Source organism: Larus michahellis, chromosome 1 (genome assembly GCF_964199755.1).
Source record: "Larus michahellis chromosome 1, bLarMic1.1, whole genome shotgun sequence".
In the NCBI taxonomy this organism is placed as follows: Eukaryota; Metazoa; Chordata; class Aves; order Charadriiformes; family Laridae; genus Larus; species Larus michahellis.
This window is the reverse complement of record NC_133896.1, coordinates 126,120,629-126,138,014: the sequence shown is the minus strand read 5'-3', so window position 1 is coordinate 126,138,014 and position 17,386 is coordinate 126,120,629.

Below are 17,386 nucleotides of genomic sequence, written 5' to 3'. Positions count from 1 at the left end.
CTATCAGATAAGGGAGCATGCCTGTCCCTCAAGCATCCCAGGAAACCAGCACTTCACTTTCTTTGCTTGTTTTACCAGTGCCCCAGAAGAAAAATGTTTTATCTGGGACAAATGGAATATTGATGTTCAGCATCCAGCTATTCCTCTGGCTTACAGCATTGCAGGAAAATTGAAAACACAATGTGATCTGAACCCTTTCCTCTTTTTTTTTTGCTTGGTTATCAGACGAAGGAAAAAATGCTTATTTACACATTTAAAAGGTAAATAGGAAGTCTTATGCTCTAAGCACTGAATAAATAATCCTGCAGAAATACTGAAATTGGCCAATGAATAAGTGAAACTTTTAGCGTTCTTTATACACCCTTTTCCCACCTTATTTTGCTTACAAACCCTTTGTGTTAGCGAAGCTCTGCAAACTTATAATTTATTTTTCAAGGATACCCTTTGAACACTTGGTGCCAAACACCTGATTATTTAGGCCTGTGATACAGACTGGTGTCATTAGCAGAGGTACTGGGCTCAAGGTTGCACTGTGTATTACATAGGTCTATAAGAAAACAAATCTGACAGGTGGCAGAGTTTGAGACTGCCTAGAAGTGATACAATATGTTGCTTCCAAAATGCTTGATATTGATTCTTTTATTAAAAAAAATAATAAATTTGCAATAGTTGCTCCTATTAAAGAGACGGCACAGCAACATCATAAAGGAGGCAGAAACATGGACAGCTAATTGTGGTAACCTCCTTGCTATTAAAATAAATAGAAAGGTTTGAGGTTTGTGGGGCTCACACTTCACAGGATTTTGCTGGCAAACGCCCCATCAAGGACAGCACACATTAGAAGACCGAGAGCTCTTTTTTGTTATGGCAACAAGAACAACAGCGACACATAAACACAAGCCCCAGATAAACTAGAAAGGTTATCTTTCTTTTGAAAGCCATCCTTGCTGTAGATCAAGGCTCATACACAGTTTGTACACTTCCCAAAGGCAGGAAATCTTATGGTCCTGTGCCCGTGAATAGCAATGTCCTCTTGTTATGTACCTGCTGCCTTTGCATGCCTCTAAGTGAGCGCTCCGCTGATCTCACTGGGAGAGAGGGTATCTCTGAGCAGTAGGTCAAAGCACCAGCCACTTGTCCATGCAGGCGTCCCTCTGTGCTAAATGTATTTTAAGGTGGAAAATGTTGAGAATTCTCCAAAGCACAGACGGAGAATCCTCAGGAGCCAGAGGCTTTCAGTAGAGCTCAAACCATACTTAAGTGTCTAGAGAAGGGCCAGATTTTCAGGGTATTGTGCCTGTGGCCAAAAAGGTAACTTCTGCAAGCAGGCAAAAACACTTTAGAAAACCCAGTTCCTATTTTTCAGTCCTGAGGTGAGATGAGAGTTTCTGGAAATCCTGATACAACTGAGGCTAGGTCTCCCTTTGAATTCCCTTAGTTTTTGTCAGTGAGTTGAAGTAAATCATACCACCACCGGGGCTTTCAGACTGGTATTTTCTGTACTTTGCCTGTATATGAAAGTCTTGGCGTGCTCTCCAAGTGACCACGTGCCTTGATTTAACAGCTACCTGTTTCATTAGAAAACCCAAAAAAAGGAAATAGAGCTGCAATGCAGGCTGGAATTTGACAAGGTTGAATGGTACAATGCTTGCCTGGATAGTGAGAATTCCATTCACTAGACATATTCAGCTAAGGTGTACAAAAAACATTATCAACTGAATGAAGGCCAGACACAGTAGATTATAGCACGGCTGGGGTGGGGATGTGGGTGGGAAATACAGGTTCTGGGAAATACAGGTTCTGAGAAGTGTTGAGTCCGGACACCTGAAAGGCTCTCCATGGAACAAACCAACACCTGGCCTGGTGTGGAGCCAGGTCTGATCAGTTCAACAAGACCTTCCTCCTTTGTGTCCTCCCAAGAGCACCCAAAGGGTGCTTCCCAAGTCCCTGGGAGAAGGCTCCTCAGCTGGAGCCCAGCCTCACATCCACACCACCTGCTCTCGTAAGGAGCCAACACCATAAGGCAAAGGAAATAGCATGACGGTCGCTGCCTAAAGTGCACCATTGCGTTTCCTTTCAAGCAGCACAGAGGTTTCAGCTGCCGTGCCCTTCTTCCTGCCGTCTTGGTGCTGGCCTGCATTTCGATCCAGGGAAAGAAGTCCCTAGGAATGAGGGCAGGGGGAAGCAGAGCCCATATGGTCATGTTCAAAAGCACTAAGACGTGAAAGCTTCCCTCCACTCTTTCTTAGGGGCTGTATTCTGCAGCTGGCTCCCCTTCACACCGCCTTTGTCCTGCCCTCCCCCAGCTCCAGGAGAGGATGCAGTGAGAGGAGTTCCCCGAAGTGCCGGGGTTTCACCGCGCTCGTGAATCACGCTGCTTTCTCTCGGTGACGTACGGGTGCATGTCAGAAAGCTCAGCCAGCCATTGCTTTCCACCTTAAAGGTTATTCAGCAGCACGGAGGGATTCCCTTAAATAACTGCTAGAAGCCTCAGTTAGCAAATTCTGAAGTGTGAATGTTTTTTTCCATTCCTTTCTGAAGGACAGGGTTTGTGTTACCATTGCCATTGAGTCTCTGTCCTTTCCCAGATGAGCCTGTGACTCTGCCCAGCCTCCCAAAGCAAAGAGACACAAGTCTGTCAACTACGTCACCAGATTTTTTCCAAGGAAAGCCTGGATGCAGCAAAAGGTGACCCTGAAGACAATTCTCGCTGTCTGTATGATCTCTTTTTAATCAAACAAATGTGACTCAGTCTCTTACAAAAGGTCTTTGCCAGGCATTTGGGGACACTGTAGATGGGGTGTATCTCATCCAGCTGCAAGTGCCTGTAGGCAGCTCTGTTTGCGCCACTCGCTCTGGGCTCCCTTTATCATCAGCGAGGAGAAGCAGGAGTTCCCATGGTGTGAGTCATCTGATCTCTTTTAGACATCTACATGAGGATGAGACAAACTGTGTCCCAGAAATGCTCACTTCTCTCCATTTTCCATAAGCAGCTAACTCAAGTGTAAATGTCCGCTTTAGGTGTTTGCTTCCTATTTGTTCCCAAGTATGGATGCTTTCAAAGGAAATAGCAATTTCCTCCTCCTCTCTCTCCCCTCTCTTTTTTTTAATGACTTCTCATTTACTGTTGTTGTTTTGGAAAAGCTCTGGGTCATCAGATGAATTCCACCCTGTGATACTTACGGGACTAACTCTCCGCCTTCCTCCCCTCCCTGATGTGGTAAAAAACCAAAATCTGGGTGACTGGTTGCCATTCGGTTGCATGGCATTCTTTGAAGAAGTGGATGATCAAGTCTTGACGCAATAGCTATGCTTCAGCTGGGAAAAAAAATGTTGCTTGCCCTAAAGAATTTTGTCTCTTTGACACATTGAATGAATACATATTTATATGGGGCTACATTTATATGGGGCTGGAGCACCTCTCCTATGAAGACAGGCTGAGAGAGTTGGAGCTGTTCAGAGTGGAGAAGGCTCCAGGGAGACCTTATAGCAGCTTTCCAGTATCTGAAGGGGGCCTACAGGAGAGATGGGGAGGGACTTTTTACAAGGACACATAGCGATAGGATGAGGTGTAAAGGCTTCAAAATGGAAGAGGGGAGATTTACGTTAGATATCAGGAAGAAAATTTTCACTACGAGGGTGGTGAGACACTGGAACAGTGTTCAAGGCCAGGCTGGATGGGGCTTTGAGCAGCCTGGTCTAGTGGGAGGTGTCCCTGCCCATGGCAGGGGGGTTGGAACTAGGTGATCTTGAAGGTCCCTTCCAACCTAAATCTGTTACAGACCAGGATTCCTAAATTCCGTTACAGACCAGGGCACTGTAGGCACTGTACAAAAATAATTCCCAGATATCACTGTTTGCCAGTTGGTCTGCTCCTTCCTATCCCCATCTCTGTAGCAGAGAGGTGGATCCTTGTTTGGGAGCCTGGTGAGCTTTAGGACAGGGTTTCCGTCTTGTATTTACCCATTATTAAGGCCATGATTCAGTGAGGCGTTCGTATGCCTGGCCCTAACCAAAGGGGGCTACTCATGAACTGACCTTTAATCAAGGGCTACTCATGAACTTGAGATTGGGCACAGGCTTGGGAACTCTGTTGAATCAGGACCACAATGAGATTCCTCTTCTCCCTACTGCTGACTTATTGTCTGTGTTTCTACTCTCCACAGGTGCTGGGAAAGACACGTCCTTGCTCAGTCAGAAATGATATCACCTGCCCTTAGCAATGTTATTCTCTTTCCTGCTGAGCTTAGGCAATACTGTGACATGCCTAAACAGTGCATCCACAACAAGGAATGGCATCACCTTGCTTTCAAAACAAACCTGTGGTGGGTGGAATTAGCTGTGCTGAATGATGCCGGCCTGATTGATAACGATCAGTGAAGAAACTTCTTCAGCTATTCAGTCATTCACCTTTGGTCACCCTCATTTTAGAGAGGGTGGGAGCTGGTTGTACTCTCTGTCTTCATACCACTGAGACAAAAGAGAACTGCTGATGTTTTTGTATTCTTAGTCAAATGTCCATTTAAATGGGTCGGTGTTAATGAACTGGGGGAAAAAGAGGGGCCTTTCTATATCACCTGATGTGGTTGTACCTAATCTGTCTGTTCAGTTTACCTTTGTGTCTGCCCTAAATGCAAATCTACCTGCTCCTGTGAACAACAAAAACCACAAAACACCTACCTGCCTGTAGCCAGTCCTGTGCACATACAGAGGTAGTATTTACTTCCTGAGCTAAAAGGATATCTGAGTAAAGGGAAGAGCACTCATTTTGTGGTAAACAGTTTGGCTGAGTTTTGCTGCCTTATCTCATACGTGTGTCCAGTTTTTTGGAAATGTGCGAGAATGATTTCAAAGACACCGTCAGCACATCACGTCATTGCCTGGGTGGTACGTAATATCATAAATGAATGCACATCTGGGTTATGGGGTGTGTTTTTCCCTCCTCCTGTGGAAAACCCACTCAAATTATGAACCTTCTCATGAATTGCACATAAAGAGGAGGGCAGAGGGACGAAGAGGAGGAGCTGGATAAGAAGATGGTGACAGCTGTAAAAAGAGCAGAGTGAGGCCTGGGAGAAAGCAGGAGAGATTAGATGAAGGAACATGAGCAGGGGAGGAAAAGGTACGGAGATTAGGAAGCAGAGTTTGTGGAGGGAGAGCAGAAAGGCTGGTGTGACTCAGAGAAAGGATGGAGGAGGAGATGTCTAGGCAAAGAGGTGGAGATGGGATCACTGGGAGAGAGCTTAGGTTTTCCCCAAGATTTTGAGAGAAAAGACTGAGGAGAGGTGAGGACCAAGTCTGTAGAGTGCAGAGAGACAGCTGTCGAAGCGAAGCAGTGATTTTGACTCTGGTGTTGTAGGATCTTCGATGGCACGTGGTTGGCAGGGCCCTGTGGTTACAGAGAGGTTGGCTTATCTCCTGGAGGAGACAGAGCTAAACAGAAGCTGAAGGGCAAAAAGGAGAACATAACCAGAGACTGGACTTAAATATCAGGATGCTAGGGACTCTGTGCTGGGAGGCAGGAACTGGGATAAGGTGGAGGAACTAGGAACAAGGTGCCAGGTCCAAGCTGGATGGAGGCAGAGCTTGGGCACGCGGTAGCAGGCTGGTGCCTGGCAGAGCAGCTGAGGGGATCTGGTGGGGATTATTTAACACTTGGTGAATTGAGAAGCTAGTCCTTGGCTGTCTGAGCCTGTTAGACCTTAGCTGCTAGAGAGACTAAGTGCAGTCACCTGCAAGGCTGATGATAGCTCTGGCTGGGGAAAGCCTGGCTAGAATGATGAGGACTTCAGCTGCAAAGTCACGGGAGAGGATAGCCAGGGAGCTAAGAGGGAGAAGAATCTGGAACTGGAACAAAAACTCTTGCTGACCTCTTACTCTTCTTCCCAACTCCAGGATGCCAAACCTGCAGAGAGCATACAGAAAAGCATGTACTGCCTTAAGAAGATACCACTCTTCAATGCAGACAACAGTAACCTCCTGAAAAGTGCTGGCTGATTTCATGTTTCTGGTTATGTATAAACCAGTACCAGGGATGCATAAAATACATATAAGTGTATCTTGCAGTGTATCCTAAAGTACATCTAGGTGCATTATTTCCCTTGAAGGAACCAGTCTGAATCTCAAACATCTTTTGTCTGAGATGATGTTTCAGTGACTGAACTCTGTTGCAGCCTATTCTGTAAAGCTCTTGTTATGATGGTAAAAAAAGTGGCTGAAACCAAGCAGTAATCAGCCGTTCCTTCAGTCTGGCTACAAGCGAAAGCACTGGGATTTGACTTGCAGATAGGCTGTGGGTTTTTTGATGCAGCTGAACTTGGTGGCTTCTGTCCTTAAAGATACTGAGCACTGTGTAATACTGAGTGCTGGGAAGGCTCAGGCTCTGAAGAGTTTCACGCTGTCTGTTTCAGTACCAAAAGTGGTATATTCACTCATTTTCTCTCTTGCCTCACTTTTCCACTTTTAAATTGACTTTGTGAAGCTGGAGGAACCCATGTTGCAAATGCCCTGATGCACTACTGACGAGGAGTTTAGAAAAAGCTGTGAAATAATAATTTTACGAGCAGGGCTGGAGCAGCGTGCACCACACAGAGCCGGCAGCAATAAGTCAGTGGGTACAGAATAGGACAAAGACTGAACAGCAGCACGCTGCCCATCTTGTATGCCAAGCGAGGTAAGACTTTGTGGAGCAGGCAATTAGAGATTATTTCCCAACGCAGACACACAAGGACGATGAAGAAAGGCTGCACAGGTGGCCTTAATCATAGCATTTCCTAACTTTGGACTCTGCACCTCCATTAATGTTGTTTTTAAGGGGTGTATTACATGCTGTAAGGAACTGATTCTGAGGAACATAGGTCAGCTACACGAGCAAGGTTTCTCTGGTATGAGGGCACGAGGGACCACCCTCCAGACGTGCCTCATGCAGGCAAGCCTGCAGACACTGGTTAAGGAGCTGGTGCTTCCACAGGAAGGCTTCATATCTGATGCCCTTCAGGATGTAAGCTAAGGAGAGGGAAAGGACTTGTTTTAAAGAATATGGACCCCTCTTCCCATTGTGTTTTCATCTGTCCGAGCCCTGAGGGCACTAACAATCCTTAATGGCTCCGACGGGTCTCACCTGGGCCCTCCCTCCAGATGGGCCATGGGCCCCAGGAGCCTCATTTCAGCTCAGCCCAGGGCTGTCAGTCCCTACCTGACCTATGATTTAGATGTGTCTGTCTCCAGCCCTGTCTTCTGGATAGCCCTGAGGTCTGTGCTGTATCCAGCCCTGTCCTCAGCCTCGCATCCTTCAGCTCATGACTGGACCCACTGGATGGACCCTTGCCCTGCTTCACCCCCTCACTCTGTTGAGGGCTGTCAACAGACCTCCGTAACCCCCCCAGGTCTGTCCACCATGTTTGGATCCTGCAGGATGGTGCCTGTTATCGAGGGCATGGCCAATGCTGGGGTCACCCTTCCACCCCACTCCCCAACACCTGGGGAGCAGCCAGCCCTCTCTGCGTCCTGACATCCTCCACTGAAATTGGAGGTGATGCAAAAGTCCTCTGAGTTTTATTATGGGCTCTTTGAAACTCTGTCCTCAAGGAGAGCTCTGCTTGTCTTAGTACTCTCTGAACAAGCTTTTTTTGCACGTAGGGATAGCTGGGCCATCCTTACCCTTGTCAGGAGAAGACGACAGAGGAACCCTTCTCTGCTTCACTAGTTGCATGATGCTACGCTTTTGCTGTGGTCCAGCCCCCTGCTTTGCCACCCCCGCAGAGGCTTTGCTGCTAGGAGGCAAAATGCTTTGCAAACTTCTCCATGAGAGTTTGAGAGAGCTGCTGACCATGCTGAGAAGGTGTCTCAGGCAGGCCGTGCCCAATGCCTGCCTGTTTGCCAGTTTTCCTGCTCACTGGGCATAACACCGTGGGCCAATATGTAACTTGGTATAATTATGCTCTCAGATGACACTAAGAGCAGCAAAGAAACATCCCACACAAAACTCTGTCTGTGGGAGCAGAGTGGTTTTGGAGGGGAAAGGGGAGGTTTGGGCTGAAAATCCAACCTGCCCAGTTACAGCTATTTTGATCCTGCTGAGTCAAAAGAGATTCAGATTCTTGGAGGTTTAGAAATACAGACTAACTAGTTTTACTTTCTACAGGTCTCCCCCTTTTCCAGGTTAATCTGCAGGAGCAGAGACAGTATGAGAATTTTTCCCTGGGATAGTCTCAAATTCCTCTGATCTAAAAAAGAGTGTTGGGAGTCTCGTAAGAGACCACACTCTCTTATGACCTGTAGCCCTTTTCAGCAGCAGAAAGAGGGTTTTGACTGTTCTTGGGAAAGGACAGAACTTGGTGGAACTAAGCTCAGAAATTTGCAATAAAATTAAGCCTTGGAGATTTCATTCTAACGGTTGCACACGTCCAAACATGCTGCCACCTGACGGGCTCTGTCTTGCGCTGTCTCCCCTCCTCTCACCCCTTCCACCTGCTCTGCATCTGCATGCTCTCATTCATCAATCACTGCTCCTCATCTAATCGAAGCCTCCGGCACGGCTGTGGGCCAGATGGCACCAATCCTTCTGGCGTAGCACCAGTAAAGCCATGGAACCTGCCAGGTTGCATTAGCTGCCTCTGTGTGTTTAAATTTCTTTCACATTTTTGTGATAGTGCATCATGCAGATTATTGTTTTGTCTTTGTCTCTGTCTAATCTGGAGCGATAATTTTGGTCCAGTCCTTACAGATCTTCTCAGCTCATTGCTTTAGTCCTGTCAGTGTCTTTCACCAGACCCCATCATGCACTGGATTGTGAGCCCCTGAGGAAAAAAGTGGGTCTTTATAAAGCTCCTGGCAAGGTGACCCCCCTTGTCCTGACTGAGGTGTAGGCAAATGCCAGCATAAGACAAGCAAGTGAAAAACAAACTTGACTTCAAAAAGTCCTTGAAGCCAGTTCTTACAGCAATTCATTAGTGTATGCCAGTGTAAGGTGACACTGTCAGTCTGCTTTGCTTTGTGTTAGTAGCAAATTTGGTGATGGTTCCTCGTTCTTGTGATGAATCCTGAATCGTGTGATATTTGTTGCTTTCTAAATGCCTGGATGTTTGTGGTCACATGAGAATCTGAGCCATCAATTTTTATGCTGTTTCTAGGTCTCACGGTCACAGGGAGATGCTTAAGCCCCTCCCAGTGAACCTGAAGACAAAGATATCAGAAGACAAATAGGCTTCCAGGTAGGCTGAGGTCTCTTTGTTTGCCTGTCTTCTTGTTCTTTTCAAAGCACAATGCTTAAGTCACTCTTTAATCCAATGTCACAATTTCGGGAAGCCTGAATCATGAACTTTTAAGCATGTGAGATTGGTTATATTTTGTTTAGACTGTAGCTGTGTTTGCCTGTATGTCCTCTTCAGGCTTGCTCTCTATCCTGACATTAGACCACAAGTGTTTTTTCCTCAGGCACAGCGAGTACCGAAGTTTGATGGGAAACTGGTAAGCAGTCAGATCACTCCTCATCTTTTCTCACCCAAGGTCTTCTAGGGAAAGACCTGTTCCACACCAAGGTTTTGGACAGCTTTGGAAAGTACCATGCCGAGGTTCTGCTAAGGTTGCTCTCCTCTCAAACAACATTGGATTTCCCCGCGCTCCGCTCCCTGCCCCAATTTCTATCTCTCCCAAGCATGGAAACTGGGAAATGATGGAAAAAATGAGGCAGCCTGCCCTTTCAGAAGACATTTTATAATGTCACCGTGTTTCCCTGCTCACAGGCCCAAGGTGATGTTGATCGTGTTTACAGGAAATGCCATGAGTAATTTGCAAAGCGAAAGCAGCTTGCTATCTTGTTGGGGCTTGTCTGACTGGAAAGAGCCGCGCTGCGTGCTACCGGGCTCACGGGCTGGGCTGGCTGCCTCTCCGGCAGCGTGCCACACCGGCGGCTTAGAGAGGCCAGGGTGGGGAGCAAGGCCTGGGGAGAAGGTTGTGCAATGCTTCTTCCAATATCGGTGTAGAAAAGCAAGGACAGCTTGCGGACAGCGTGACCCTGTCACAAAGGCCTGGCTATAAGAGTTGCCATCTTACCAGAGGAAGCTGTTTCTAGACCTTTCCTCACCTTATCCTCTTGTTTATTCTCTCCAGGGTGCAGCACAGCACCAAAGCCTTTTCCCTCTCCCCGTCTCAGCCCAACAGCATGCACCAGTTACCTCCCGCAGGACTTCTAAGTGCCTCCATCTGTCCCAACAAATTCGCACCTTCCATGTAAGACCTTGCATTTCTGCTATCTCAGCCTCTGTACTGACAAAAGCTGCTCCTAGTTTAAAGCAACCAAGCAAAAGCGCCCCCCCCCGCCCCAACTACTCCATACCAGGGGCGCTAGCCAAAAGGAAGGCTGAAAATTCCTGCAAAGATAAGAGGAAGATCTGATTCTGTCCCTACTGAGCTCAACTGCAAAACTCTGAGGAACTTCCCTATGCTGAGGATCCTCTCTAGTGGCTAATATTTGCCTGTGTGTCTTAGACAAGCCTATACGTATTGCAGTTTGTTGCAGACCTAGCTGACTGCCCACCCCAGGGATGTCTTCCCCACCCAAGCTTTGTGTACACCACCTGCCTGCTCCTCTCGGGGTTCCTGCCAGCACCCCTCACCAAAGCCACTTCTGCTGCCTGCTTCTCCCATCCTACACCCAGTGACTCTTGGTTTCTGCTCATCTGGCAGCTTCATACGCTCATCTGCTTCCTCTCTCTCTTCCTTTCCTTCTCTTCCCTCTCAATATCAGGGTGCTTTATTTATCCCTCCCTCTATTCCCTCCAGCTCTGGAGCCCTCAGCACAAGAAGGACCCACAAGAAGGAGCGGGTCCAGAGGAGGGCCACAAAGATGATGAGAAGGCTGGAGCACCTCTCCTACGAAGACAGGCTGAGAGAGTTGGGGTTGTTCAGCCTGGAGAAGAGAAGGCTCCGGGGAGACCTTATAGCAGCCTTCCAGTACCTGAAGGGGGCCTACAGGAGAGATGGGGAGGGGCTGTTTGCAAGGGCATGTAGCGATAGGACGAGGGACAATGGTTTTAAACTAGAGCAGGGTAGGTTTAGATTAGACATTAGGATGAAGTTCTTTGCTGTGAGGGTGGTGACACACTGGCACAGGTTGCCCAGCAAGGTGGTGGAGGGCCCATCCCTGGAGACGTTCAAGGCCAGGCTTGATGAGGCTCTGAGCAACCTCATCTAGTTGAAGATGTCCCTGCTTACTGCAGGGGGGTTGGACTACATGACCTTTAAAGGTCCCTTCCAACCCAACACATTGATTCTATGATTCTATGATTTTTACATGAGGGGTGTTTGGATTTCCATCGCGTCTTCTGCCCCTTTCATTCTGCACTTCCCTGGGGATTAAGCAGGAGAGCTCAAATGCCTCAGCAGAAAACGATGATGTGGAGGCAAAAAAAATCCCCTACATGATTAAAAGGATGTCTACACTGCAGTTAGGATAGTTTGGATAGTGCAAAGGGTGGGGATGATATATACAAGCTTTCGGGCAGGGGGGCAGGCCTGCTTCCCGGCTGTGTGCCTGGGGTCCTGGGCTGCCTGGCGTAGGAGGATCCATCTTTCCTGTTGCAGCACTTAAGCTGTGGAGTTGATGGTAACTTCTCAAGTTAAGGTCTGCAGTCTGAATGCACTTGGTACAGGGAGGGCTTTCAAGGTGCAGGGAGAGACCCTCTGCCACAGGAGTCACTTGAGCAGCCCCAGCTGAGCAGTGAAACACAGGGGGAGCAGGCTTCCTAGGAAGAAACCTTGGGAGTCCTCCCCTGAGCCCAGACCCCTCACAATGCTGATGCTTGCTACTTCTTCTAGGGCTTGGGTCTGGTTTTGAAGACGTGCAGGCTGAGGAGACCAGGCGAGGGGCAGCACTTCTTCTCCCAGTCTGGAATCAGAGCTAGGTTTGGCATTTGTGTGGACTTACACCTGGGCTGAGGGGACTCCCCCAGCCACTGTCTGGAAAGTAGCAGAGCCACAGTGTTGAAAAGACTCATGTTTATCAGTCCCTTACAGGGACGTACAGTGTGCAAGGCAGCTCTTAGAGACAGCAGGTAGCTGCCGAGCTCTCTGGGTAGTCCCATTCATACTGTGGTGCTCCCAGAAACCATGCACTTCTGATTTTCCAATTCCTGAGCATCTCCGGAGCTCTCTCTGCTCTGTTCCTCCCTCCCCGCGTTTCCTTGAAGTGCTCCGCTTGTTATTCAGAGTGCAAATCTAGATTACACAAGGTAATTTCTTCCTTGTACCTGCTAGTAAAAAAATGGAGGGGAACTGGGTAGGGGGTGGGAAGGAGGAGAGAGGTATGGTCCGCTCTCTCTTCAGCTCCTTGGTAGCTAACAGAAAGCTTCCTTGTTTCCCAGTGTCGTATCAGCCTAGTCAGGAGTTCCTACACCCTCTGTGAGCAGGGTGGGTGACGCTGAAGCCAGCTGTGCCTTCAGCACTACCTGAATGCTCAGAGCTGCGTTTCCACCTTGTGCACCGGCAGGAAGGCGGGATATTGGCTGAGCGTCGTCCCCAGCCGGCATCATCTTTCAGCTGACAAACAGCATCTTTGGTCTGCAGGAAAAAAAAATAAAAATCCCACCCCTAAGAGGCCTGGAGGGAACAGGTCTGGATTTTAGCAATGTTGTGGCTGCTTTCAGTCTCTCCGCTTACTCTTCACATTGCTTCACGTCTGATGTGGTTCCCAAGCCCACTGTGGCCTTTTCCCAGACACTGCAGGGCTGGCAAAGCTGGTGGAGTTGCACAAGGTGGGAAGTGAAGCAGTGGCCAGAGAAGGAGGCAGAAGCACCAGTGTGTGCCTCGTAGCAGGGTTTAGCTGGGCAACTCCTCCTCTGCGGAAGATAATCCCGTTAACTAATCCAGTGCCTTTCCTTTCCCTTGCACACTTGATGCCTGCCATCCCTGCTGTAACTAGCTTTGCCTGCTATAGACAGGGAACAGCAGGACCTGCCTCGATGGGCAACCATTTTCTGAGTGCTTCCTTTGCAGCCTGGAGGCTCAGCCCTCTCTATGACCACCCCTACACCCCTTTTCCTTTTCTGCAGATTCTTCACCTCCCTTTTTAGTTTGCTTCCAGTTTGTCCACTGCTTTAAGAGGACAGTCACAGAGAGCTGGAGTACCATGATGACTACATAACTCATTCCACATGGGATACACCGTGCAGTGCAACTCCTGTGTCTGATTTCTTTCCTTGGACTCTGGACATCGCGGTGAAGCTGTGCTGCCTAATCAGTCTGTCCTCACTGCATACTTGTCTGTTTTGTTATTTCTACCCAAATCAGTTCTTTTATGTCTGATTTTCACAGACCAAGCTGTGTCTCCTGTGAGATGACATGCTGTAGTTTAAACCTATGCTTTCCTGCACTCTCTTTCCCAGCCTGCTACCACGTCGTATCAGCGTGCTCTGCGCTCCACCTTCCAGCTCTTTGTCATTAGTGACATGTACACACCATTATTAGTACTTAAAGACCCAGAACGGGAACAGGTCTCAATGCCAGCATCTGTAAGGAATGATCCTGCTGGGGAGCCGACATGGCTGACCTCAAGAAAGATGTCAGGAAGGGAGTGTACCCCACCTCCAGGGGTGAGGGGGCAGCCTGCTTTTGTGTGGCACTGGCTGTTCCTGGTATTTCTCCCCGATCCTCGCAGAAAGCAAAAGACAAAAGAAGCACATTTTGCACCTGTCCCAGCAGAACAGTTGATTTAATGCTCCTTCTTTTTCCCATGGTGTAGCAACCTAGGGATGTGGAGGAACGTGGAGGGATGTGGAGGAACATGTAGGAATGTGGGGGGATACAGGAGAACACGGAGGGACATGGGGGATGGCAGGTTTGGGGCAGGTGGGGAGTAGCATCCCATGAGCATGTAGTAGGAGGTACCTGGTGAAGAAGCCCAGGTTGAGCTGGCAAGAGGCAAGTTGCCCAAGACTGATTTCATGCTCCGCTTGCTGGGCTCACAGCAAGGAAAGCCAGCTGGAGCTGTTTCGGCCACAGGCTTAGCATGTTTGTACCTCACCCATCGGCAGGAGGAAACCTGCCTCGCAAGCGTCGCACCCAGCTGACAGCCAGCTGTGCCAGCCAGCGGGGGATAAAATGATGGTGGGAATGGCATGTGGTCAACACAAGGCGTGACACCAGCTGTGCCAGGCTCATTGGGCCTGGGGTGGAGGAGATGGTGACTATGGTGGGCCCTGGGCCCTGTCCCGGCTCTGCCCACTGCCTGCGGGTGTGCTGGGCTATGCCTTGTGGCAGAGGTGGGCCTGGCGGTGGGGCTGAGCACCGGGACATCCACCTCCACAGGACCTCTGTGTTGTGCCTTCCCCAGCAAGCGAAGCACTGGGGGCTGGTGGGGAGCCTAAAGCTCCCTGTGGGGCTCCTGCACTGGGATGGGGGTGGAGGTAGGGGGACATGGTGGCCATGTCGAAGGTCCCAGGGGGACCAGAAAGCTTAGCATCTCTAATGAGGTTTTACGCAAAGACACCCATTCTTGGGTCTTTTCTGCAATGTTGGGTGAGGATCAGTATCTGACCTCATCTCCCTTTCCAGTAGAGCTTCCTTACCCGAACACCGTTTTCAACCAAAATGTGGAAATGGGTACAGTAGAGATAGTGCTGAAATATCTACAGCCATCTGCCAACACCAGTGTGGTTGGTTGGGACTGACGGCCTGGCACACCAACCCTGCCCAAAACATGTCTGAGAGACACCTGCTTAGCTGGGCTGCTTGTACGGCTGTCTCTGCAAAGTTAAAACAATATGCTGGAATAAATGCAGATGAGATGAGAATAAATGAGAACATGAGCAAATCTATGTTTCATTTTCTACTGTTACTTTAACCGTAATCTTTCTTTGACTTGGTCTGGTATCTGTGGCACGTGTGACAAGTCAAATGCCTCAGACTTGCTTCTTTCCACCTTGCTGTAGCACACAGCACACAAAAAATGTCTATCAGCTTTGTCTCCCCAGGTGTCTCCCTTTGTCTTTGTTTAATAAATTAGAGATCGTATTAGGTTGTGCTTCTGCTTCCATGAAGGATTTACGTGTGGGGGTTTTTTCTCAGCCAATAAATGCATTTGCACCAACCCCTCAGTTTGGGTCAGTTCTCAAATATTTTCTTTCAGTCTCTCTCAGCCATAAGCATAACTATTTCAGACGTTTCGGTACCTCCAGTTTTACTTGGTTGAGAGTTTCCTTACAGCTGGAAATACGTCCTCCAGTTTTTCCATTGCTCTGGCTGCACTGTCCGCTGAGTACCTGGTCTTAATGAGCCCAGATATTTGAAATGCCTTTCATCTCATCCTGGTTAGTTTTTTGCCTGGTTCAATTACAAACGCCATCTTCTTCTAGATTCTCTTATCTGTTTGTCTAATTCTTGTACTCCTTCCTCAGCCATGGAAGTGTGACTCATTCATAGAATCATAACATCACAGAATGGTTTGTGTTGGAAGGGACCTTTAAAGATCATCTAGTCCAACCTCCTTGCCACAGGCAAGGACATCTTTCTCTAGTTCGGGCTGCTCAAAGCCCCATCCAGCCTGACCTTCAGTATTTCCAATGATGGGGCATTCACATCATCTTTTGGTGTCTTTGGGTTTCTTAGGACAGGGCTTCACGGGCAGATAAGAGCAGACCCAAGCTTGTTTTGCTCATACCATGTTATTCAGGTGCAAGGCACATCCAGCCTAGAAGCAGTATCACTCTGCGGGCAGCACTGTGCCCTAGCTAGCATGCCCTGTCCGACCTGGGGGAAAGCCTGCCATTTGGCTCTGTACTCACCTGACAGTGGATACAACCAAGCTGTGAGTCCTGGACAAACCCTGCATCTTGGCCGGCCTCTATCAGTTCTCTGCACTTGGTGCAGCTGGGCCCTCTGCTGAACCAGAGAGCAGGTGATTTGCCAGGACCAAACTTGTGTGAGTGTGTGTCTGTGGAGAAGAGGGGAAATGCTGTCTTTTTTGGCTGAAAACCCAGTTCATCTGGGCATCTTATTAGGTGTTTCAAGAGTGTTCAGGGTTCGTGAAGGTCATTAGAGCAGTGTCCTGCTACTGAGACTCTGGCAGGCTACCTCCACACTTGCAGTTGCACAAAAGGAGACAGACAGTCTCTTCTCCCTTTGGCTAAGCCTGTCTGAACTGGAGGGCTTTTGCATGTCTCTGAAGGAAGGAGCTTAATTCTTCCCCACGACCTGCTTCAAGCAAAGCTACAGCAACCAAGTGGACCATGCTGTGTGAAACGCAAAGTCATGCTAGTGTGAGTCAAATATCCCCCCTCTGGTGCTGGAGAGCTTGGCTAAAGAGCAGAACAAAGGCAAATACATCAGCAGCTGAAAACGGGTGTTCTTTTGCTTTCTTCATGGCAACAGCCCAGCAGACTCTGACTGAGATCAAAAAGGAACACATCACCTGGAGGTCTGTGGAGAAGCAAAGAGATGTTGAATCCTCCCACCACTTCCATCATCAAAGGCTTCAGTAGGTTTCTTGCCATGTGTTTTTTAGCCTCAGTGAGAGCAACTGTTCAAAAGGGACATTAGATGTAGCTTCTGTTGGCTGAACCAATTAAAACCACCCTTCAACGTCACAAGGAGCACGGACACACAAAAGGGAAATTCAAGGGCAAAAAGAGAAACAAACACAGAGTCCCACCTAGGGAACCTGCTAGTTTACAAGTACTGGTAATGGGACTATACTGCTGTGCTTCAAGGTCACAAGTTTGGCTTCAGATAAGGTTAGCAACAGCTAAGAATTTCTAATGGTGGCTGTTTAGTGGCCTACGTGAAGTTAATGGATAGTCTCTTGTAGCTGTTTAATTTAACTAGATAGCTGCTGTGTGTTTAGTAAAAAATGTCCCCAAATAAAACTATTAAAATTGTTGATGGGCTTGGAAATTAATAACAAAGTTCACAGAGGTTTTTTGTAGTGATGTACTGAATGATGATGCATTTTGTCTTTTTTCTTGGAGTTGGATCATAGAGTTTTAGGGCAGAGATGTTGGCAAAGGATTTTTTGTATATTTGCCATACATCAAAATAGATTTTTTTTTTTTCCAGTAAAGCATGGCTACCGTCACGTACGCCTCTAACTTTAAATATGGCATAGGTTAGCAGCAGCATTCAAATGCTGGCCATCTTCTCTAGTACAACTTACTGAGAACACCTTGTCTGAAAAGATGCAGCTGCTTTATGTTCTGTACCTTCAGGTGGGGAGAAGCTGGAGCTCCTGGTGCAGGACTCTGTCAGAACTTGGATGAGTCCTATGGTGCTGAGCTCTATTTTTGCCAAGTTCACTGTCTCAAAGGTGAAAGAATCAGTAGCATTCAGTTTTGGTTTTCACTGATGTTTTTACTTATTGTAAAATACTTCCCAAACTTCTATACGGCAACAAACT